Source organism: Larus michahellis, chromosome 17 (assembly GCF_964199755.1).
Source record: "Larus michahellis chromosome 17, bLarMic1.1, whole genome shotgun sequence".
Lineage (NCBI taxonomy): Eukaryota > Metazoa > Chordata > Aves > Charadriiformes > Laridae > Larus > Larus michahellis.
Genome location: NC_133912.1, coordinates 5,859,864 through 5,884,484, shown reverse-complemented (window position 1 = coordinate 5,884,484; position 24,621 = coordinate 5,859,864). Strand labels below are relative to the sequence as shown.

Sequence of the window (24,621 nt, the reverse complement as noted above, 5' to 3'; positions counted from 1 at the left end):
AATACATGCTTAGGATCTTGGGCAACAAAGCCCCAATAAAAAATTAATAGCAGCTGAAGCACTTAGCCAGCCCCAAGGGAGCCATTATCTTTCATTCATGGGTTAACAATACATTTTCTTAACTATGAACAGCAGGAAAAAAATAATAATTTTAGAAAAAAAAATCAAATGTCATTGTAGTGACAAAAATAAATAAAGGTTTGGCAGTTCTGAATTTTTTAGATACTTCTCTTGACTGAAACTGTTCTCTTAACTCACCCTGAAATTGCAAATATTTCTTGCTGTGTTTTAACACTATTCTCCTCCTGTTTCTGGCTACATCTCACAAGAAAACTGAAATGTCACCCAGCTTTGGGATTTAAAATTTTGCCCTGTTTTACATCTGAAGTAACTGAAATAGAGAAGTGATTTGCCCAGAATCACAGAAAAAGGAGCATGTGAAATCAGGGGGGAGAAAAAAAAACAAAACAAACAAAACCAAACAAAAAAACCAAAACAAAACCAAAAAAAGCCCCAGAAACCCCCAACTAACCAAAACCAGAACTCCTGGATTCTGGTCAAAAGAAGGGATCGTGTATTTCAAGGTTTTGCATTAGCCTTGGGACACATGCAATGTTGCTGGAAGTTGTTTGAGAAATGCTTCTGCCTGCTTGAAATGTTCTCGCCAGCTCGTCATGAAATGATGATGAGCAGCGAGGTTTGGATGGGCTGGTATTTTGTAGTGGTGGGCTACGTTGTGCTGTTAAAGGCAGAGATGTGGGATTTAACACTCTTATTTAGAAAGTGAAATAGGCCTTTCGGGAATATGAAAATACCCTTTTTTCTGTGTCTGCGCACTTGAGTTTATAAGCTTATCTAACACTGTTGCAGGGCTTTTCTATCAATGGTGGCTTTTTGACTTGTGGTGTTGAGATGGGGAGATCCTGCAGCTGACAGGAAATAGGTCACTCATTTGCTCATGCATCCGTCGGAGAACCAGCAGTGGGATAGCGGTAAATTTGATGCGCATAACTGCACAGATGTAGCTATGTCCTTTCAGCAACGCTACTCTGTACTATTCCGTTCTCGGAGGCAGGGGAAAGCTGCTTCCCCAAAGCAGTTAGGGCTGCAGTGAGCCAGGTCTTTCTCCGTGCTGCCAAATCTTGCAAATCTCCTCTCGCCAAAATTAACAGCTTCTACTCTTGGCCCGGCCTCATGCCAAGTGGATAGCTTGCAGGATCCTGCCTGATTTCATGCAGGACTCAGCACAGGGCAATCTGTTGAATGAGAGGGGGGTCTGAATTACTTCCAAGCAACACAATGTGGGCTGCGTAAGCAGCTCCTAAATGTTAAAACTATTCTGGGGATCAATTCAGGCCATGAAACCCAGATAGACACTCAGAGGGAATCTTGGAGTCTCTTCGTACGAGTAAAGAAAGGGGAAGGCTGCAATCCTGATTTCTCTAAATGACACACCCACACACCCCGAAAAAAAAAGGGGGGGCGGGGAGGGGGGCAAAAATCTTTCTTGGAAAACAAAGCCTGGAGAGCACCAGCCTTCCCAACAGTCACACACAACTGGACACAAAAGGTCAGTGGCTGGCAGAGTTCATACAGACTAATAGTGCAGTGTACCAAAGAAGAAATGTAAAGGGTCCTGCCTGACCCTAACAAAATTGTCATGCACTTTGTGTTTCGTGTACCAGCACTGATGCTACAGCCATCATAGCAGGGGAACTGTGTCAAAGCAGTCATGTTTGTGCGCTCTGATCCACATACTGCTCTGTCTGTTGTCTGATGTTCAAGTTTCATCTCAGCTGTGACAATCCTATCTGATCATTAATAATACAATAATGAAATAGCGACTGGAGAGACACTTGGATAATCATCTGAGCAAAGGCTCATTAGTGCTGCAGAACAATCACTGCTGTGTAATAACAGATCCCAGGAAATTTCAATTAAAGCTGGAACTCTGTTGCAATTTCATTTTATTTCCAGCCAGACAGCGGATGGTGTAATTGCAATCAGCCAACGCAATGCAAGCTCCTCTAACTCAAACCTTCCCATGGGGCGGGAGGTGGGCTGCCTGTCTGGGTTCTGTTTTTTTCCTGCATTTCCTTTCACTTCTATCTTTACAGGGCAAGAAGAAGGGGATGTTGTTCCCTGCAACTTCCATGTCATCTTCTACTGCCACAGTGATCTGACTAAATTGGGATGTTGCATTTAAGGAAAGCTCTTCCAAATACTCTGATGCTCTAGAGAGGCGCTAAATGTGGAAGAGCGGACAGATACCTGTCATCGCATAGGGCTAGAGTCAGGGAGCAGAGACAGCGGGAAGATTTTTAGTGAGAGCCAGACTTGCTGCATGCTGAAGTCCCGAATTTGGTCCAAAACGTATTTTAGCCATTTGCGCTTAGGGACGGAATAGGTTTTGCGCTCTGTCCCTTGATTCTTTCCACTATGATCAACCACAGAATGCAGAAAGCAGCAGTCGACTGTGCTTGCTCCATCAGAAGCTGCTCTTTCATTTGTCCTTATATTGTTCTGACGGCACTTGTGTTCTGTAGGGTGGGATGTCAGCCTGTCTGGCTGCCTTGCAGTCCACCTAGATTTTTGTCCTCTGTCCTTGAGCAGGATAGCTGTGTGTCCTCACTGATATAAAGCAGAGGTCCCAAAACCTTTTATCCATTCAGACCTGTGGTATTTTGCATGGATATTAGCTGGCAAAACTCCAACATGAGTAATTGCATCTTGCCATCTAATTAAAATTTTGTCTGTGCTTTCAAATAGATGTTGTATTCCCCTTCATTTCCCGGCCTAACCCCTTTTATCTTGTCCTTGTGTGCTGTTTTAACCAGCTGCTGTGCTCCACCCTGGGAAATGGATAGGCGATGTGAGCTAGGAGTGTATATGTGTTTATATACTGCACAAAGAGTGGATTTAGTGGTAATGAATATGGTTATTGTCCACAGGCAGCAGCTAGATAAAGTTCGTGAGGGCTGGATGCAAAGAACTGTGATGGCTGCTATGAAAGCACAGGTTGCTCTCCTGCCGTGACACCCCATGACTCCCAGCAGCTCCATCTCCCTGCAGGAGCGGCCAGTGCTGTCACCTCTACAGCAGTCCCTCTGCCTTCGGCTCAGGTCTCCATGCCACAGGGGTACTATTTTTAAAGGTCCCTTGTCTTCATGGAGCACGCTGCCAGCACCGTGTACTGGCTGCCACAATGTCACTCAGTGCTCTGGAAGAAAAGGAGTGTGAAGGCAGATGCATGAGAAACATCGACTGTCCAACCCAGGGGCTGAGACCACCATTCACAGTTGAATCGTTAGCTGGAGGAGATTCACAGCAGACTTGGGGAGGAGGGGAAATCTCAGAAGTTACAAATATCTAGTGTTGCTTGCAGAGCACAAAATGTGCTCTTTTGCTAGAGGTCTACTTAGCAGTCACCTGCGGAGGCAGCTACTGTGAATGTTTGGAATAAAAAGTGGCTTTTGTTTTAATGGTTTGTGAAAAACATTTTTTTAAAACTTGCATTTTCCTGTAAGCAGAAAGATCTCTTAGTGGCACAGAACAGGTCAATGTGCATGTAGCAGGCAGCAATATTTAACTTTGCTCTTCTACACTTTGGCTTTTATCTGGAGATGCATAAAATTAAGTCTCCTGGCATCGTTGCTCCCTGCTCTCCATAATCTATAAAATAATTGTTTACCACTTCTGTTCTTTCCTTTAGTATTTGCTAGCATCCCTTTTTGAGATGAGCAAGGGGCTAGATGGACCCACAGCCTGACCCAACCCAATCATTTTCTTGTTGTTATGGAACTGGTGGATGGGTCAGCTAAAGTCCACTGAGGAATGGCATTTGCTCAGGGTTCCCCTGCACATCCATGTTTGCGATGGAGCTGAATCTGACATCTCCTGGACTTCAAAAGGCTGAGAGGCAGCCACAGGGAGCACTCAAAACTGGTGTTTGTAGAGACTTGAGGACTGTAATAGAGGAATGTTTCCATAAAGATGAGCCAGTGCATTCACTGAATTCTTGCTTTGTGCTCAAGAGGAAAATATATTTTTTTTTTTTTTTGTCTTCCCCCAACCTCAATCCTTGCCAAAGTCCCTTGGGGAAATTCCTTCCAACCACAACTATCTCTATCAGCTGCACCCTCTTAACCTGGAGGGAAATTCCCTTCCAACTTCAGTTTTCTGTATGATTCATTTCTGAGGTGCTGGACTCTTCCCAGCTATTTCCACTCACATCTCTTACAACCTGTAGCTTTGCACCTTAATTCTCACAAATGTTGGCCTCAACTGGTTGCAGACCTTTCAGCAGATGCAGACCCCACCGATGCCTTGTTTCCATCCCCTCTGCCAAGGTGTTGAGTGACTCTGGCTCACTCCCACCCATTACTGTCCGAAAAGATGCAGGGGTGTGAGGCAACAAGAGGAGACAGGAATGTGTGATAATTGAGAAGGAAACATACTGCAGGGAAGGGAGGGAACAGCCTGTGTTGGATGGAAGAAAAGAGCCTTCCAGAAAGCGTGATGACTGTAAGAAAAGGAGTTTCTGGCATAGCAGACTAATTGAGGCAGAGAGCGGGTGCCAGGGACATGGTGGAGAGTGAGACTGCATTGGCTGAGGAGACCCGGACTCTGCCCCAGATCACCTTGGCATAGCTGGTGATGCAGGACTGCTTTCCCCACTCTTTATGCTCCATCTCTTCGCTTCCCATGCCAGGTGAAGCGGTGTATGTTCAACCTGGCTACTGAATCATATCTCCCACTGACAGGTTTCTCCTCTTATGTTTTGGCAGTGCTCATAGTGCCTGTCATGTCAATAAAGTATTTTCCCAATTTGAATTTATGTGAGCATTTGTGAAGGTTTATCCGTGTGTAAGAATATCTGCCTGTGATTATTGCGAGAGGGACGTGCAACCATTTACCAATAGACAGGAGTTATGAACAAGTTGGTACACCCATGTCCCCATACTAGTCTTGTTCTGTTGATCATCATATTGACTTGTACAGCACCCAGCACACTGGTGTGACAGAATGTTTCTTGTTGTGATTTTTTGAATGTGACAGCAAGTTCCTGTTGTGCTGCACAGGATGCCGAGCACCTCTGAAAATCAAGCCTTAAACAAATGTTCCGATGACCATAAAAGCAAGACTTCCTTGTAATGAGATTCTCCTGGCAGCATAACTGTTGACATAGACTGAGGATGCTGGCCTCATCTAGGGCTCTGGATGTCCAAACTTCTCTAAAAGCTTGGTTGATCTAGGAAGCAGTGGCTGATTGAGTAGCACTAAGATTAGGGGAGGTTGAGCCAGTGATATTGGTGAGTATTGGATCAGCCTCTTTAGATATGGTAAATGGGAGCCATACAGGAATTTGTCATGCTCACTGCTAGATCCACACTGCAGGCATACCTTGGCTCAATCTAAATGCCTGTCCCAGACTAGTCTGCTGTCACCTTGTTGTGGCAAAGGCTGGCTTTCCGCTCCCTGCAGTCTCCTGAATGCTGAAGGCTTTGCAATGGTGTGGTCTGGCTGTGGCTTCATCCCTGTCAATGTCAGGCTTTTGTCATGCTTTTTGATATTTGTCTTGCACTCAGTTGTTTCTCTAATTAGCTGCACTTTTCCCCTCTTTGTATTTAATCTTGCTGTTGTCTGCTGATGAATAAGTTTATTGGAGAAAATGTGCCTTTTTAGATTTCAGATTTTTTCCTTCCTTTCTTTGAAATTATTTTTTGGGGTGGGGGGAGAGAATTAAAGGAGAGAAGGCAAATTTATCATTTTACCTGTCTTGCCACTTCCTTATCGAGATCTTGAGAATAAGGATGAGAAGGTGTTTCTTGATTTGTCCTTCCATCTGCCTATATTTCTGTCTGCAGATGGACTGATCCTTGGTCTCAGCCTCACTGCAGGCTAATGGCACATCCAGAATGGGGCTCTGCTTTGCTCAGAACCCAGCAATGAACTTGAAAGCATGTATCCGGCTTGGAAATAGGTCAAATCCAGATTTGCTTCTAGAATACGTGAGTCCATTGAGTTAACGGAATTTATACCAGGGATAGATCTGTCTCAGCCATATGTCCCAGAGCTAACTTGCTTCCCTCCCACCTTTTGAGACTGCTAATGAAGCGATATCCCCTGCAGAGAAAGCAGTATGTTAAAATAGGATTGTCGAATCCCAAGAGAATGGGCGTTAGCAGCAGAACAGAAGGAGAGAGAAAGATAATGGAAATCAATGTGCGTCAGGACTTGATGTATGCTATTAAAATTGATAGGAGTTTTTCAGGGCCATGAAATTTGAAGTCCAGAACACATTCAATCAGGTTTTCAAGGTAGACAAGTTCAAGAGTTTTTCCTGTGTTGCATTTTGTAGTTTCTAAACTTTCTCTGACATATCCTAATTTATTTTGATTAACCACTGCAGAAGCTGGGATAGCTCAAGAATCTCTCTCCCTTTGGTTACCAGAGCATCCCGGCTGCCTGAATCCCATGAGCCCGCTGGGGAGAGGAGGTGGGGCAGATAGGTCCTTAGCCCTGACTGCGGGCTGGGGAGTAGAGTGAGGGGTAATGAAGGATAAGGATGTTGACTGCTGCTCAAACACAGGCACCATGCTTGTTAGCTCCTAGATCATCCTGTCCTAATTATTATAATTAGTGATTTGATGAGGATCTGTTGACATAATGTTCCTCAAGGGAGAGCAGCGAGGAGGTTTGCCCAAGCCATGAAGCTACTAAGTGGTCTGCTACAAACACAATGTTTTCTACATCATGTAGGGCAGGACAAAGGTAAAGGCATGACTGATAATTGATAGCCTGATATGCCTGGACAATTAGTATCTGATTACAGCTGGAAAAAAATTGCAGCATCTCACCAGCTTGTGATTCAAATGTGCATTAAAATCTTGATGATCATGAGGCTGATGGAGATGCTTGTATCCTTTCCCAGAGCTATCACCACTGAAATCATTGCTGATGTGCGATGCAGTTTCTGAGATTTTTAGAGTTTTAACAGGAGCTTTATTATGGTTACAATGAACATTGTAACTCTCTGCTCCTGATGTAATTCAATCAAAAAGGAACCAACAGGGAGGTGGGGAAAAAAGACATAAATCCTTAAATTCCATATAAAAATAGATAAAAGCAACTGGCTTAAAGGATTTTATTGAGCCTTATTTAAGAACTTTTTTTTTTTAAAGGAGAAGAAAAGGAATTTGGCACACACAAACTCTTTTACCTTTCTTGTCAAAGGGTCATAAATTTTTCAGTTCAGGTCCAGCTCAGAGCCAGATTCAAAAGGTCACCATCAGGAGGGAAATAATCTGAATTAGGAGAGGTGGGAAGGCAGGCCAGCTATACAGTGTCCCCAGCATCCTCTAATCACATTTCCCTCTGCTTGCCAGATATCAAACAGAAAGGAACATTTGAAATAATACATCTATTAAGATACCTTCAGTGCCTGTCAGATTTGCTCTAAGAGGATTGTGCTTATTACACAGTGGTAAGGTTTTTATATTCATAAAATTCCTTTGGAGCAAGCAAAATAGAGCGGTAGGAAAAAAACATGCCTCTTTCATGCCCTGGAATGGGGCTGGGTGAGCAATTAAAATTCTGCCCTGTGCTAGCCTTCAGCAAAGGGCACAGGCATGAACAGGTTGGTCTCTATCTCTTTTAAGTGCTGTTTCTGCCTAGTTTGGGCATATCCGTGGGGAGAGAGGCAAAACTCTCAAAGTATAAGAAAAGAACATGAGGGTGTCAGGGGTGTGTGAGGCTGCAGTATTTGGGGTGCTGGGGGCTAGCCGTGCCCCTCAGGGTTAGCAGCCATCCAAGGCAGTGGACTGTTTGGCCAGGAGAGTAAGGGTCATGGAAGCTAATGGGAGGAATGAACACTCCTGGAATGATCTAGGCAATTGCTTCTTTGCTTTTTTTTGTTGGGTTGTTTTTTTTTTTTTTTGAGCTCTGATATCTCCTTGCCAAGGCTACAGGGTCTGGAGAGGAGCTCTGCCCAGCTCCAGCCATCAGCCTGGTGGACAAGCAGGACTGTGCTCCCGTTCCTTGGTAACGGACCAGTGAGAGCAGTAGCAATGGAGAGACAAGAGCTGCTTTCTGGGAGGACAGCGGGAGCATCTGATGGCTATAGCCTGTCTCTTTCTTACTTCTCAGCTTGCTCCGGTGCCATCTTCTGATGCTTGCCTCACTGATCCTTTCTTCATCCCTGCATCTTCAGCGATTACCTTGATTCTTGTGTGCAGTTTCAGATGCTCAGTCTTTATCTTGACTTCAGAAGTTGTGCTCTAACTTCAAGGCTTGCCCACCTGCACCCCGTCCTGTACAACTGCATCTCTCTGGTGATAGATGGGAAGAGTTGTCCATATCACAAGTTAGGGAGATGTTCTCCCTGACATTCTGAGATCCTTCGAAGAAAGATTCTAAAAGTGTTCTGTGTTTTTATTGTTACAAGCATGCAGTAAAAAGATGAAAAGCTCAGAGGATGAAAAGCATTATAAAAAGGGGCTAAGCATTTCTACTATAGATCAGCGAAGATGCCCTTTCCATATGAATAACTCTGTTTCCCTGGGAGTCCCTGCCTCAGGGTTGCACCTCTGCCACTGGACACAAACCACTTCTCCCTTCCTCTTGCTTTTATTATTTCAGTCTGAATCTGTCAACAGACGAGTGTTAACAGCCTACACAGGCAGGAGTTTTATTTAACGTAATGCCTTTTCCTCATCATCACCATTTTTCATTTAATCTTTCAAAGTCATAATTATCTAATATTAATGTTCTCATCATTATAACGTTCACAAGAAGACAGCGGGTTTTTGTCCGCAGAGACAAGGATCTCTGAAATTGATATAATACTTGTTCAGGATTGATTTCAGCCTCATAGTTGCCCTCAGCCAGAGGGACCCATCTGTTTAAAAATATCACATACTAATTACCCAAAGAGCTATTATTCAGCTGTAGGATTGAGTGAAGTTGTCTTTCATACGTCATACACACCTACATATCATTTCAGGCTTCGTTGTTTTTATGTGTCTTAAAAACATTAAAAGGTATTTTATATCCATTCAAGAAGGAGAGAGTGACTGTCTCAGGGAACTGAGATACGCAGAAATGGCATCCGTTTTTCTTGCAATGAGGTATTAGGGAGAACGGGCACCAATGCTGTTCCGACCTTCCTTTACAGCTCTAAGATAAGGTGGCGGCCAGATTTGGAAATGGGTGACAATATATTAAAGAAAAGAGGTTATGGCCTGTGAAGCTTTGGATATGCAGGATGAAGTTGCCGCCTTGGTGTAGATAGTTCCTCACTACAGAGCCTTAGTTGTGGGTCTTCGTTTTAACTGCCCTGTATTCCAAGAGCTGCGGAGAAAGCTGGGTGCTAGATCTGGTATTATGAGCTGACACAGGGAAATAAGCTGGTATGGAGAGGGGGAAGCAGAATGTGAGGTTTCTTTACCCTTTACTTACCCTGATATAAGTTGAAAATCCTTCCTAGAAAAAAAAAAAAAAAGAAAACACAGAAAAAGTTGACTCCTAGCTAAATTCGACTCCAAATAGATATTTCGTTATCTCCCTAAATTGCTCCCGTTTCTCCATATGGTGTTCAGCCCACACACTTTCTATGCTAACTGGCTGTGACGCATTGCTGGGAAATGTGAAACATGACAGCGGCAGGTATACGGTACAGGTCCATAAAGCCCTGGTTTCATTGGTTTGCAGCAGAATGTAATGCTGCCATTGCTGGGGAATAGCTAGCTTGGCTACAAGGGAACATGTTTGATAGGAATATAGACCTGTATTAATGGAGATGTGACAAATCCTCTCATTTTTGGGTTTGATTCATTGGAAGCCAAACACTTCCTATAAAATTTCATTGGATAGTCTATAAAAATATAGGTAATAAATGTCACCTCTTACATGAAATAGTGAATTATTTACTGGAAACTATGACTTGAAAGCTGGGTCTATTTAAAACCTCATGACATAGTTTAGCTCATCCGTCCTAAGCATTTCAGGGTTTTCATTTGAAAAGAGCAGCATTAGAAAAGAGGCAGATTTGTGCCAAAGGTTAGAATAGGGCCTGTGTGCAGCTGTACTGACGCGTGCTAAAGCAGTACAGGAACATTGGCGGTCCGTGACTTGTGATTTCTGGGATAGAATTTGCATAAAAGTGAATTTTCACCTCTGCGTCTAGAAACGGATGGGAGGGGGTAGTGCTTTGGAGTGGGTTTTTTTTTGGTTGGTTTTCTGCTACTTCCATAAGAAATTACTACTTTTTTTTTTCTTTTTTTTTTGAAACTCGCTGTGTTGAAATTGTTCTGCAAGCGAGTGTGCACACACATGAGATTAGGAGTGCTCACAGCCATTTTTAGAACATGTAAAAACATGGTTTTAAAGAAACTTTTACTGTCAAAAATAATTTCGGTTGTGAAAGTTTTCCTGTACGTTACCAGTGTTTCACTCCCCCAAAACGTAAGAAACCTCTTTCTCTTATTTTTCATCTCTGCTCTTTTCTCTGTGTTGATGAAGTATTCTACTCCAGGAAAAGATCTCTGATGAAAAAATATCAACTTCCATGTTCCTTCTTTCACATAATCTCTCTTCTCTCTCAACCTCAAGGTCGTGCAATAGCTTGCATTCACCAAAGTCAGTGGAGTTATGTGGGATTAAAGCAAAGGGGAGCGAAGTCAGAAGTTCTGGGTGGAGAGGTGTGTCTGCGGATGCTCAGATGCTCTGTTTTAGGACTGGGTAGTACAAGTGCTCAGAAACATGCATCACTGGTTGTCCCGTGAACTTCAGTAGCACTGTTCATCATGCTGCCTTGGCTCATTTGCCGGCACAGGCAGACTTGTGATTTTTGTAGGCTGCTGGAAGGCTCCGCTCTCAGAATTTATTCACTCTTGACAACCTTTGCTGTATTCCCTTCCAAATGCTGCTGTCAGGATTCCATGCTGATCATGTGAGGAAGCCAAATATCCATCTTCTTGCCATTCCCCAGCACAGCAGGGTCAATAATTAAAGTCCTTTATTCTTATCCCTGACATAGCCCAATAGTGGAAGTAATTGGAGGCTCCCACAGGCCACATGGAAGTCTGAAATGGCTGCTGGTTCCATTAATTTTCTTCATGTGTCATCAAGACAGGTGCAGAATGAGCCTAATTAAGCTCAGAGGTTCAGAAAAAGGAAGGGAGCTTTTTCTTTTCCTGCCCAAAGGAATTCACTACCGGCAGCATCTGATAGGTTTAGAGGGGAGAGAGGTGAGAAATGCTGGACAATTGGAAATTGCTTGCTAAGGGCAGGAGGGAAAGAAGTTGAAACCAGCAATATCAAAGTCCCTCATGCCTGAAATACCCACCAGGGTGACAGGGCTGCTTTTGAGTTTGCAGCCAATTTTACTGCAGATAAGGGTGGGAAACAGCAGACAGCCCCTGCGGTCCCAGTGGTCTGAAATGGGCTATTGGAGAGGTCACGGCTCCTGTTTTCTCTGGTGTTGGGCTGGGTTGCAGGTTCCATTCCCCGTCTGTCTGACGTGTGGATGGTGATGTTCATGCCCAGGTACTTTAAAACCCAAAGTAAAAGGATGGGACTTTGCATTCTGTTGTGCACAGCTCATCACATCCCAGGTCTTCAAAGCATTCTGCAGACCCGACTAGTTTTAGAGATGCCCTTTCCAGGACTGATTTTTGTGGCATTGCATGAGAGGGCTTAGGAGAAAAGGAGAGCAAAACTGAGAGGAAAATCCAGGAGCGTCTAGACTTTCTCTGCTCTTGGGATCTATGTATCTCTAAACCACAACCATAAATGCCCCAGCCTGATATTTAGGGACATTTTTATACTTTAGTATATTATCTTAAGTGTAATATGACCATGGAAGATGATGCTCTTTCATCTGAAATGATCTTTTTAAGGGCATTTTTCTGTCTTCCTTTTATTCCTCCCAACATCCTGTCTGCAGTTTTTACCTGTGTTCGGACTCCTCATGAAAATGTAATGTAGTGTCTTGCTCAGACTCTACCCTGAAAGTAGCCAGGTTGTGCAGGCTGTGTTTGTTGCACAAACAATCCTCCCTCCCTCTCCCTTGCAAAGCTTCATCGCTTTGGTGGATAGAAACCTTCTCATTCTCAACCTACACATACTCATGGAAATGTTATATCTGCTTATTCTCACTTACATATAGCCATACCTATTTTAAATTATTTTGCATTTTGGTTGTAGTTACCACCTGTGTGTGGTTTGTGATTTTATTCATTTTTTAAAATATGTATATATACACACACACACTCTGCTTCCTTGTTTGGTCTTTTTAGGCTGAATGCAACACTTTTTTTCTTGGGTTGAATAGGCTGTGTACTGAGTCTGCATGCAATGAAGTGGACAGGGTTTGGGAATGAAGTGGCAATGAAGTGGACAGGGGAAAGGGAATGGGGAAAAATGATGTTCTTGGGTGAGAAATCTCATTGTGGTGGCAAGTCCTCTGCTGTCCTATTGCTAGCTACTCCATGGACCAGGCAGCAATGATACAGTTCTGTGGGTAAATTCAAAGAGTTGATATAATCCCAGGTTCCAAGGAGAAGCAAGAATGAGGCTTTCTCATTACACTGTGTAGAAACCCAGGCAGACTAAGACTGAGCCAGACCTTGCCTTACCTCTTCCTTTCTCCTCATACTTCCCCTGGCAAGGAAGAAATAGGATGAAGGCCAAGTTAGGGCAAGCTAGAAATGAGGGCTTTGAGGCTCCTATAAAAGCTGGCCAGCGCCATCTTAAATGGGAAATAACTGGATGAAGCTGTTCCAGGGAATAACTCCACTGTTTTAACCAGGAATTCCCTTCAGGGCAGGGCAGGGTCTCACTTTAAAGCCCTAGCTGTTTGCATTCACTTACAAGCTTAAGGATGCAGATGGCCAGTTTTAAGTACATTATTAACTGTCAGTTTTTAAGAAGGAAAAAGCAGGGTCAGCTTGTTTGTCCTGGAGGAGAGACCCTCTCCCTATGCTGTTACAGAGATGGCAAAGCACCAAGCTTGCAGCACAGGTAGAGGTGCTCCTGGGGTCTTGCTCCCCCCATGGCAGTGATGAGAACAGGGTCTCCTAGGTTGTTGAAGTCTCCTGTCCTGTAGTAGACTCTTCTTTGTCACAGTAACAGAAAGCAGTCCTCGTGTGACCGAGTCACTGCATGAACCGAACCTTTCAAAAAGACATGTTGCAGTGCAAAGAGGTGTTGCTTTTTGATCGGTCAAAGAGGAGTAACATCATTAGAGAAAGAGAATTTGTTGCAGGTCCATGAGCTGTTCAGCAACGTGGATGTGCTGGAACAGCTCTCTCAGATCCCAGTTTCTGTGGGAGCATCTGCTCCAATCTCTCAGTTAGTTCAGAGCTCGTGTTTGTTGTGGTAACATCCCTGGAAGAACAGCAGCAGCATCATCTCTCTACACAGCCTGGCCGCCAGAGGAGAGAACTACAGGACGCTTTCATATGAGTCCCTAATTAATGAGCCCATACAGAGAAGTAGCAAGTTAAAGTGCCCTCCCTAGAATTTTGTCTGAGTCTTTCAAGTCCCATGGAACTCTTGAAATCCAGTCATTTGATGTGAATTCTCTGTCTTTTATGGGAGAGTTTTTCAGGACACAGTTGATACAAAATCCTTAGTTAGCATTGAGATCCTCATGGCCCCTGTGCTGTCATCAAAGCAGAATATTATTCTAATCTTGAGGAGCCACCAGAATATAATTTGAAATTCTGGTGTTGTACAAGAGAAGTCCTTAAAGCTGCAGCTAGCTTTCCCTGTTGGAGTATGCAGCCATGTATCCTCAGTCCCTTGTCATCCAGACTGCTCTTTTGTTAGAGCAATCGCAGCTCTTCTCTGGCCCACGCTGCAGTTTATTTGCCATGGAGATCAGACCATGGAATGGAGGGAGCACACCTCACCGCCATCCCACGGAGGTGGGTGGTACGTGCTTGGACTGCACACTACAGTCAGGAGCTAGAAAACCCCCCTGGGATCCCTCATCTAGAAGTGTAGTCAAATCCCACAGTCACAGTCTGGGAGTCCGGACATCTGGGGAAGGCAGGATGGTCTGTCGGTCCTGTTTTTGTAGTCTTCTACAGACATCTGCCAGTGACCGCCACTGGAGACCGGGAGTGGGATAGATGGATGTTTGTCTTTTCCAAAAGAGCTGCTCTTGATGTTATTGATGATGTTAGCACAACTAGTAAGCTGTAACCTCAGACAGATAAAAACCCTGCTCAAGCAGCTGTCTGGGAAAAAGCAACAACTGAGGTGTTGCTAAATGCTTTTATTTCTTTCCCCTTAGTTGTTTGAAGATTCTTGTCAACTGCAAGGATGAGGAAGGGGAAAAAGTTTAATTTGCACTAAAATAACGTTCAGTATCTGGGTCTCAGTATATCTTACCAGCACAGATGTTCCTCCGTTGTTCTCTCTCTGCTGAATGAATTTCAGAATTAAATTGGGAATTGGGTGATTCACAGCATTTAGAGCCTATTTTGTGAAGAAATGAGCAGGACTTTTCCAGGGCTGCGTGGGTTGAATTCACACCTTTGTCTTTGCTGCTGTTTCCTAAGGTAGTGCAGCGCCCCAGCCACTGCCAAATGTCCCTCTTTTCAGCAGTGTCCCTTTGCTGTGCCTGGCTTGTAGCCTTCAAGTGGCTGCTGTCAATCATCCCAATCCCTCACCGAGCCTAAGAATCCCCACTCACAGGCATGCATACACACACAGCCCCCTCAACGGATGCTTTGCTGAGGAGTGCCAAAGTTTTGCTTTACTGCTGCAGTATTTAGCTCCATTATTTTGTGTTGTTGCTCTCCAGATCTCACTGTGAGTAGTAGAATAGAGGCAGAGGGGGAGGAAACAGCTCAGCGCCTGGTGGAGCAGTGGTAAAGGCTTCGGTGGGAATGCAGGTCAGTTGGTTTGCTCCCTACACTGCCTTTCCATGCTCCAAGCTTAGCAAGCAGAATTAATTCAACAGAGTCTTCTTTCGCTTATTTCATGAGTGGAGAAGCTAAAATGTACAAAGTGGCATTTCAGAGATGCCCTTGTTTCTATGAGTACTCAGCCCACATCTGTTGGTCAATCTCCCTTGGGTTTTGGCATGATCCCAAAGGGCTAATGCTGAAGCCACATCTGCAGAGAGATCTCCCCTCCCAGCCTCCCTCTCTGAGACTTCCTTTTTCTCCCCTTGCCTAGGAATGACTGTGTACCCTTCTTGTCTCTGCATGGGTTAAAGCAGTAGGTTGCTTGTGTAATAAACAGAGGGACATACAACACCAAAGACATCTGCTTTTAACACCTTCAGCCCTACCTTTTAATTTACATGTTCAGAGTAAGGGTAAAAAGTTTTCCCTTACGAGTTCCCAGTATGGCTGTGCCACTTAGGGATGTCTGCTGGCAGTGTGAGACCTTCTAGACAGACATTGTGTTCAAAGATGCCAGATGAACTTTGGGTGGCCACAGATGGGATCAGAGACAAGAAATGTCATCAGGCACAGACCTTTTCCTTTTCCCCCCGGGTGCTACATGAAAAGTCCTGTTGTTCAAACCTGCGAGGTAACAGCAGGCCAGCCCTGGTCTCTGCTGAGGCAGTCTATTCTGAGCAAAGGGAAGACTGGTTCTGCTGGGCTGACTTTAGCTTTGCCCTTTTCACGTTGCATTTAGCTCAGCAGGGTTTTACATTTTTGTCATTTAGAGTGGCTTGTCTCAGAGACCTTTGTCAAAACCTTCCTCCATGGTCTCTAGGGGACTGTGCATCCACAGATCATGTACAATGGCAGGTAATTGCCAGGAGGAATGGAAGGAGAAGCTCAGAAATGGGGCAAAATAATAGAAAAGTGGGAGAGTGGGATTCCCCAGCCACAGCTATTTAATTCTAGAGATTGAGTCAAATGAGTTTCTTTCCATTATACTGAAGGGCACCTAAGCGCTTTGGCCACACGGGCTATCCTGTTGGAGAAAAGGTCAGATTTTTGTAGCACATGTCTTGAATGAGTGGGTGAAAGGCTCCAAGCCGCCTTGAGTACCAGGTGGTTCTGAACAGTCCAGCAGAAGCAAGGCAAACGTGTGACCCAGACATGTAAAGAATCGCTTTCATTTTGTTTCAGCATTTCAAAATGGAGTGGAATAAGGGAGATATGTTTCAAAACCTTTGAATTTTCTAAGTAAAATGAGTTTGAAAAACCATCCCAGGATGGTTTCTCTCCTGTAGCCAGCTCTAGTTGCAGTACTATTTGTTCTGCAGATGACTTTTTGCAGGTCTCAGCCCATGTCTTGTTTTTTAAGCTAAAAAAGGACCGAACAGATGGGTTCATGAATACATTTAGCTCAGACATGAGAAGGTTTTTATAAGCAGTGATATAACAGGAACAGATTAAAAAGAAAGCCACCAAAAAAACTGTTTTTAGGTGGAACTTGGTCAGCTTTCAAAATTTAAGTGGTTTGCTTCAGTGTTGATATTTGTATTTTATTTTATCAGGTGAAAAATTAGAATTTAAATCATCTCACAAAGAAACACCAGAGACTATTATTCTAAAACTGCCAAACCAAGACATCTCATCATTGTCAATATTCTTTTATACCTCTTGGCCAAAATTAGCACAATTTCACAACATATTTTGATTTTGAAAGAATGACATCTTCGAATGGAAAACAGTTCCATTCAAGTCCTCATTCATTTTATTCAAAATGAATTTTTGGTGGCAGTTTCATCCACTTCACTTTCTGTGAATACTCCATGATTGCAATTTTCTGAAACGTGTTTATTGGCAACATGATATTCAAAAATAGTTTCTACTGATAAATCTTGGCCTAAAGCTTGTCAGTTATGAGTGTCTGGGAAGTGTATTTGGAGCACCTTTGATTCTTGTCTGTGGTTACATGGCATATTTTAAATCCCTGATTGGATAAGCATAAATCACAGCATCAGATTTCCTGTATAAATGTTTATGATTATGAAATTCAGAATTTGTTTTTCAGTGATGTATCTGCTTAAAACACGGTGTCTAAGACACTTTTTTCCAGGCAATTCATTTACTATGATTCTTACAAAGAAAACCCCAACCAACCAACCAAACATGAAGAGCCTCTGGGCACTTCTTATCTTTAGAGCTTTTATCCATTTTCTTTTATTGCCTACATTTGTTTGTTACTTATACCTGTTGTGCTTAATTTGAGATCACAAGTGCTTTTTAGCAGCACTTATCTTGCCATGTGTATACACAATTCACAGTGTAATAGGAGCCTAATCTGGGTAGCATTTTCTGGTGTGACGATAAATGACAATGGTGAAATAATATTGCATCATTATTGTAGTGGGTGTGTGGGTGACTGCTCCTCTGACATCCCAAGACAAGAGGCATTAGACTTATTAACTAGGTCTTCTCGCTGTTGCTTAACTTGAAGGTGACTCCTAAAGGTTTGCTTTAAAAAATGGTATTTAATTTCATATAATTACTCATCTTTCTGACAGAAAGATAGATAGGATTCTATCGCTTAACTGAAAGTCTGAATTTTTTCATTCAAGAATGGAATTAGGGATACTTTTTTCTCTGTCACCAGACTCAGATTGATGGCTACTTTAGTCTGGGACTTGCAACAGCAAAACCCAGTGCTGCAGTGTATCATTCCCATTAAGGCCAGCAATGAAATTATATGAGGGCGTTCCCTTCCATCAACAAGCTGCTATGGACAGGAACAAGTCCCTCTGAAATGAAAGTGACTCTTTGGGACAGCTTTTCTGAGCTTTGTACCAAGTCTCTTCAACTTAACGTACAGCCTAAGGTATGAGTCTACGTCCGCTTTAAACCTTGTATCCTAAAGAGGTAAAAATGCATATTCTGCCTCTTTTGGGGCAGTCCTGAATTTTCTGTCTCTGTAATACCTCATACTCATGAGTTCTACTGCCTAATTGCACTGCATGTGAAAAGAGTATTTCCTTTTATCAGTTTTAAATGAATAGCCTTTTAATTTAATTGGATTCCTGTATTACAAAAAGTAAAATCAGGAGTCTTCAGCTGACCTTCTCTGTGCCATTTATTAACTTACATGCCTCTATCATGTCACCTTTTATTCATCTCCTCCCCAAACTAATCTAGTCTTAATATTTTTAATCTATTCTAATAGAGAAGCCTTTGCAACCTTCACATCATTTACCATACGGGTCTTAGATCCTCAGACCTGCAGTAGAGCTCCAATGTTCTAAGCAAGCTGTTAACCTCGAAAACTATGGCAAGCATCTAATGAAAATTATATACTGATGCGATGAGTTATTCCAGCTTTCTGGATCATTATGGTGACATAGATGGTATTTCTGCTAGTCTTACAATCCAATACACTGTATCTTATTAATGAGTGTCTCCTCAATTGAAATCAATGATGCATGGTATTACCTGACATAAATTAAGATTTGAGAGTGACCTACGGCCATAGATCAGCTGCCGTGAGCTATCAAACTTATAGGTGCTTATGTATTGGAAATAAAGGCCTATATACAACTGTGCTCCAGTGCGTTGAAAGGATAATACTAGCCAAGCGTGTTACCATAGCGTAGCCTAAAGGTCAAGCTTAATCTATGCCCAAACATTTCTACTTTTGGTGGATGCCTTGCTCTTATTTCCAAAGTAATAAATCCAATTGCCCTTTCTCTTCCCCTTCTACATCCACAAATCCTTAATGATACCAGCAAATGCAGAGATTTATGGAACTAATTTGTGAACTGGGTTTTTTTGGCAGGAATGTTCTTGTCATTTTACCTCACAACAGCATTTGAAGTGCTCCCTGTTCTCTTGTGCTGTTCCCGGTGGTGTTGTGTTAGAGGTCCTTCTAGTTTAGACTGAAATATACTGTCCTCAGTGCACATTTCAGGCTGGATGAACCCACTTTATGAAGTTATTCCAAATGTAACCATTCCCATTAAAGTCAATGGAGTTATTCCAGATTTCTAATGAGATAATTGGTATTCAAGCCTGGCTATTTTCCCAGAGAAGTAGCCTTAGAAGATCAAGCCATTGGTCTACCAAAGCAGTACCTATCTCCCACAATAAATGGCTCCAGATGCTAGAGAGGAAGTCACCAGTGGATAATTAGAACTGTTTTCTCATACATCACCAATTTCTAACATACACCAATTAGAGGCTGGCCTGAGCACTGAAATGCTGGGGTTTGTATCCTTTAAAAAAGTAGGAACAAAAGCTGATTACTGTCATCTTTCTTGAGGCTTAGTGCTAATTGCATAGCATTTAATTGTCTTGTATTTTTATTTGTAATCCATTTTTTCCACCGATCAATAGAGTAATTCAGATAAAAGATTGGGAATCAGATCCTGAGCTACAGAAAATTTATCATTATCTATTGATTTCTGTGGCATTACATTTGGCTTTAGCAAATGAAACTCTTGCCCATATTATGAAAAAATATACTAATACAAAATGTAATAAATTAAAATAGTAAGAATTGCACAATGGATTTAAGGAACAGTTAATACTTTTTTGTGCGGCCTTTCTGATCCAAACAGGAACTGTTGCAATGTAGGAGCAATCAGCTTTTGGCATCCCCTCAAAACCCCTAAGCCAGCAGCAAAACAGAGCCTTCAGGACTATTCATGGCTCTTATTCATCTAACCATGGGCATAACTATAAATATAAGTGTGTGAAAATGGTATGTGTATGTCTCTATACAAGATGTATGTATCGTTATTAGATCCCAAATGAAACCCCAGGAGACTGCCTTTATTGCTTTGGTCACTAATTACATGTAAGTTGATTGCATCAATCATCTCCCTGTACATCCAGCTGAGGCTAGTTTGTTGCTATTTACAAGGTGATGGAAAGAAGAATAGGAAAACAGTTAACCACGAAAGCCTGTGATTACTGTGCTTACAACTATGCAAAGGCATACTTTGCTTGTGTGCCTATTCCCTTCCTGACTCTATAGTTCTGGCATGCGTGTGTATTCATATCCTCTCCAGGACCCTGTCCTCATTCATGCAGACCAATCTATACTGACTCAAAGACCTTGAATCAACGCTTGTACACATGCCTAATATCTGTTCCAGTTTTCCAGCAATGCTCCTGAAATCACAGTCATTTCATGCAAGGAACCAACAGGAATTAATGGCAGAACTTTGACCTTGATACTGTCACGTGTACCCTCCCTACTGTCTGCTAACGTTTGAGCATGCCCACATTCCTAGGCTGTTATAGAATCTATATGCAGATCACACAGTGCAGAAGCCTGATTTTACATTCACCCTAAACTTGGGCCCAACCTGGAATCAGATCTTTGTACTGCCACAGACTACTGATAAGGCCTTGGTCATATTATCTAGTGTCTCTGGGGGGACTCTGTTTCCCAGTGATAACACAATGTCCTGTTTCCTTTAGGATAATACAAGCTCCTTAAGGGAAAGGGTCTTTTCGTTATCCGTTTGTAACGTGCTTCAGTTTAAAGAGGCCGTAGTTTTAGCTGGAATTTGCAGGTGTTGAAAACGTGCACCAGTCCGTATGTTTGCTTGAAGTCCTCTGCCTGCCAGGGTCTCAGAGCTGCTCTTGCAGCCAGAGCGCCAGGCTCCTGTCCCAGTTGCGGAGCTGGATACTGAAATGCTTTGAGGTCCCTTTGGCTCCTGCTCCCCTGTTGAAACTGCTATGAAAGAATTATTATGTTGTGATTTTAAAAGGAAATTGAAAATTCCCTCTTTACTGCCTTCTAAATGAACCTTATAATTTTTTCCCTGTCTGTTAGTGACACTATTCAATTCTTTCCCTGTCAAAATGTACTGGTGAAGAGCAGGAATGCAGTCAGTGGCAGGAAGGATTTATCACCCTGTCTCCTGTGAGCGACCAGCCACCTGCCTGCACTCTTCTGTCATGCAGGGCTGGGTACAACTCATTTGCCAGACTGAATAGCACCCTGGGTGTCTCGCCATTGCCTTCTCACTTGCTTGGGGCTTGCCATGGCTCAGCCCAGCGCTGATCTGCACAGCCTGTTGAAGTTGAGTCCTCAGCGCCTTTGCTTTCCTCTTTCTGCTGGAAAGGGCTTTATGAAGCTGCACGTTAGACTTGGAAAACTCAGTTCATTAGAGTATTCATCTCTCTGATTGTTGAATTACAGAATTAGGAAAGCATTTAATAGTTTTCTGCCTTTCTCTGCTGTGGAATGGGTTCTTCTTTCGTATCTGTTTGTACATCTCTGAGACAGTCTGATTACTCTTGCAAACAGAATGAGCATCAGATGAACACATCACCTGGATATGATCAATGTGAATTTTCATACTGTGCTAATATAACACAGGACCCTGGATTAGAAGCAATCATCTGGCTCATCAGATACAGCCCCCGGCAAATATGCAGTCCCATAATAGATGTGTCCACAAGCATCTTGAAAATCTCCTTTCGGCACATGAGTCTTGGAAACGTTTCCCTAGGATACACACGTTAGGATAATACATTTAAAACAAGAGCAAAAGCTCCCAAGTTAAAGTAACCTGAGGGAAGAAAGCAAAACAGATCAAGGACATAAAAAATGTCCTGTCACTGAAATAGCAGGGAATTTGTTAGGCAATAAATGATCCTATGAATCTTGCACATGGGGTTGCACATTGGGGGTTTCTTGCCTTTCTTTTATGATTTTATTACCATACCATACCATTACCGTTCATAAGAATGGAGTGTGGGACTGGCTGGAAAGCAAGTGTGTTGTTGCATTTAGCTACCTGCAGTTATTAAGGAATGCAGAAGAGAGTCCTGCGGCCCTGGCTGCCTTGACCTTGACTTTCCTTCTTGTTTCTTCTCAGACATGAGCACCATTGAGTCTGGTGGCAGAGAATGGGTAATTGGTCCCTTGGTCTCTGGCGTGATGTGTGCTGTGACGCACGAGCTGGGAGAACTTGTGAGCTGTGTGTGCTGTGCTGCATGCTGCCAGCGTGGCGTTCGCTGCAGGGCTTGGCTCCAGCAGTGGAAGGCGCAGTGGGAAGGGTGGCAGCCGCCTGTGTCTCTCAAGTCTCGACGTTAACAGTATGATTAAAATATTAAGAAAGCAAGTGTCATCGAAGTGAAATATTGTGCCCCTGCCAGCATAAATCCCTGTGCAGCTCCTAGTGTTATCTGACAGGTTCCTCCAGAGATCACAGTCCCCATCTCTGCAGGGGAAGTCACTCACCAGGGTAGCAAATGGAGCTAGTCAGACTTGTTTGCTGCTCCCTCTGCCTGGTTATGCCCTGCTGTATCTCACTTAGACTCTGCGGCGTGAGTCCTGAGAGAGGGGAGAGGTCTCCATCCGTTTTCCTTGCTGGGGTCAACAGTGTGCAGGTCTGACCCACACCAGAGGCTGGTGAGGAGGCTCGTGTGCCCCACAGAGCGTCCCTTCTGCCATAAACTCTCCGCTTCTGTCTCACTCTGGAGAAGAGGGATACCTAGAGGCAGCTATACGAAATTCCTGTCTGTCTCCCTGTGACACAGTCTGCCAGGCTAAAGCTCACCTCCAGCCCATAGTTTTTGGTGAAAGGAGGAGAGGCTTTCTGAATCATGAAGGGTGGCCTCAGGACACAGATCGCCTTCTCCTTCCCTCAGTCTTTACAGAGGTGTGTAAAATCAGCGCTTCCTTAGTTATCCATGTGTCCTTTCTCTTTGTCACAAGTAGTTAAAGTGATAAAGCAGGCTTGAAATCTGGAGTATTCCCCAAAGTAACTCCTATCTTTGATGAAGCAGGGATTTATTTTTTTTTTTTTTTTAAAAGGGTGTGCATGTGTAGATCTGAATACAGAGATTTGGGTCCCATTTAATACCTCGGTGCTATCAGAGATTATGATGTTGTTATAATGGGATTGTTGTTGTAAATTAGAGAAATATCTCACTTGTATAGTGGTTTTGTTTAGGAGCTTCGGGTATAGTTCAGGCCCTCTGGTGCTGAGAGAGAAGCAAGGACTCAGTAAAAAGATGGTCTTCTCTTCAGGCAGTTTAAATAAAACATGCCAGGAGATAAAGAGTGAACACAGACAGAAACGAGGCAAGGAGCAAGGGTAGTTTGTCATGATGGGCTAGAGATGCAGCCCCAGGTAAAGCTGCTTGTTCACTGGTTTCTTTGCAAGGGTGTTTTCAGGAGAGCTGTGAAAGGGAACAAAGATTTGGCTTTGTGCATGTTTGCAGGTTGCTTCTCTGGACCATGAGAAAGCTCCAACACGCCAAACAAATGATGCAATAAGCACCTTAGGGCTTGGCAGCCCTGTGTCTTTGGAAGACACATCAATAACTCAGCAGCCAAGAGGCAGAGGGAGGACAGGAAACGAATAAACCAAAACAGCTGCTTGTGTCAGCCTGGCTGGGGGACTAACTTCACACCGACACTCTGGTTTAATCTGTAATTAAAATCGCAGTTGAGAACAGGGTTTCTGGAGGATAGTTGTATCCTGCAGTGATCATCGCAGCCTCTTTGGAACCAGCAGATTCAGTGCTTATCAATTTCTGTCAGTGTTTCAGCATCACCAGCACACAAAAAATTGCAAGCAACATCTTTGTTCCAAAAACCCAGGCCGAGGATTTGGCAGGTGGCAGAGCTGGGGGACTGAGCAGCGGTGGGGCTGGCCATAAGGGTTTGGAGCCCAAAGACGAGCAGGTGTTTGGATGAACAGGATGGAGATGGAGGTAATGCCAGCACAGCTAAGATCGCTTTTGTGGGAGGGCCGCTGACCTCACCTGGCACAAGCTGGAGGCAAATCAGGCCTAGAGTTTATTTAAGCGCTGCTGAGGTCCCATCTCCACCGCAAAGGCATTTGCGGAACAGAGTGGGAAATGGGGCTGGCAGGAGGCTGAGATGGGGGAAAAAGAGCAGGGCTGGCTATCTTGCTTGTTAGTAGAGACACGACTTGTAGTAGCTGGTCAGAGGGAAGAGTGCGTTTCTGAGCTTAGTCTTGGCTTCTACCTGCCAGTGGCCGATGCTGCTCTATTTAGCTGAACTCTTCTGCTGATCTTTCCCTCCTTCTTGGAGTAGTTTTTCTCTCCTTCTTTCTTTCCTGCTACCCTTCCCTGCTTAGACAGCAGTGTCAGTCACTGGAGAGAAAGACAGGTTTAAGTGCCTGAGGGTCTGTGAAGCCTCTGAACTTCCTAATGTTGTCAAGAGAGGGGAAGTGAGAACTGACAGGGTCTGTCATGGTGAGGTACACCCTTTGTGACAGGCGGCGCCTCTAGTCCTCCTCCTTGGGAAAGCAGAGGGAGTGAGAGGCAGGCTTGACACATCGCCTGACGTGGCCCAACCCATCAGCGTCTCCTCTTGGGAGTGATGGGATACCAGGGATGGCCCCTGGGCATGTGGAGGGAGGCAGGAGCCAGCAGCAAAGCCTCTGGCTGGCTGGTTTCCTTGCTTACCCTGAACAGTGAGCACACGAGTCCCCGCCGTAGCTGGCCCTCACATCCCCATGTCCAGGTGAGATCTCTAGAGGCAGCAGCTCTGCGACTGGTGAGGGCAACAGGTAGGGCCTGAGCGAGCTAGCGGTGAGGCCAAGTGGCTCACTGGGGTAAGGAGCCCTGAGCCTGCAGGCTGGGCGCTGGAGCAAGAACACAGGGACACAACTTCCTATTCTTGCACCTTTGGGTTAACTCGGTCTCGTTTCTTGGAAAGCAGCCCTACCTTTCC

General features: G+C 43.9%; 1 long non-coding RNA gene across 2 annotated transcripts in view; it reads left to right on the top strand.

Moving 5' to 3' along the window:
* Window positions 1-24,621, top strand: part of LOC141732352 (uncharacterized) — a 171,768-nt gene that overhangs the window by 102,135 nt on the left and 45,012 nt on the right. The window contains exon 4 of one of the 2 annotated variants that reach the window (XR_012584071.1): window positions 2,118-2,911. The exons of the other annotated variant lie outside the window; for it this stretch is intronic. This is a non-coding gene — a long non-coding RNA (uncharacterized LOC141732352). Of the gene's footprint in view, window positions 1-2,117; window positions 2,912-24,621 lie in introns of those variants that run through there. 2 annotated transcript variants of the gene reach the window in all.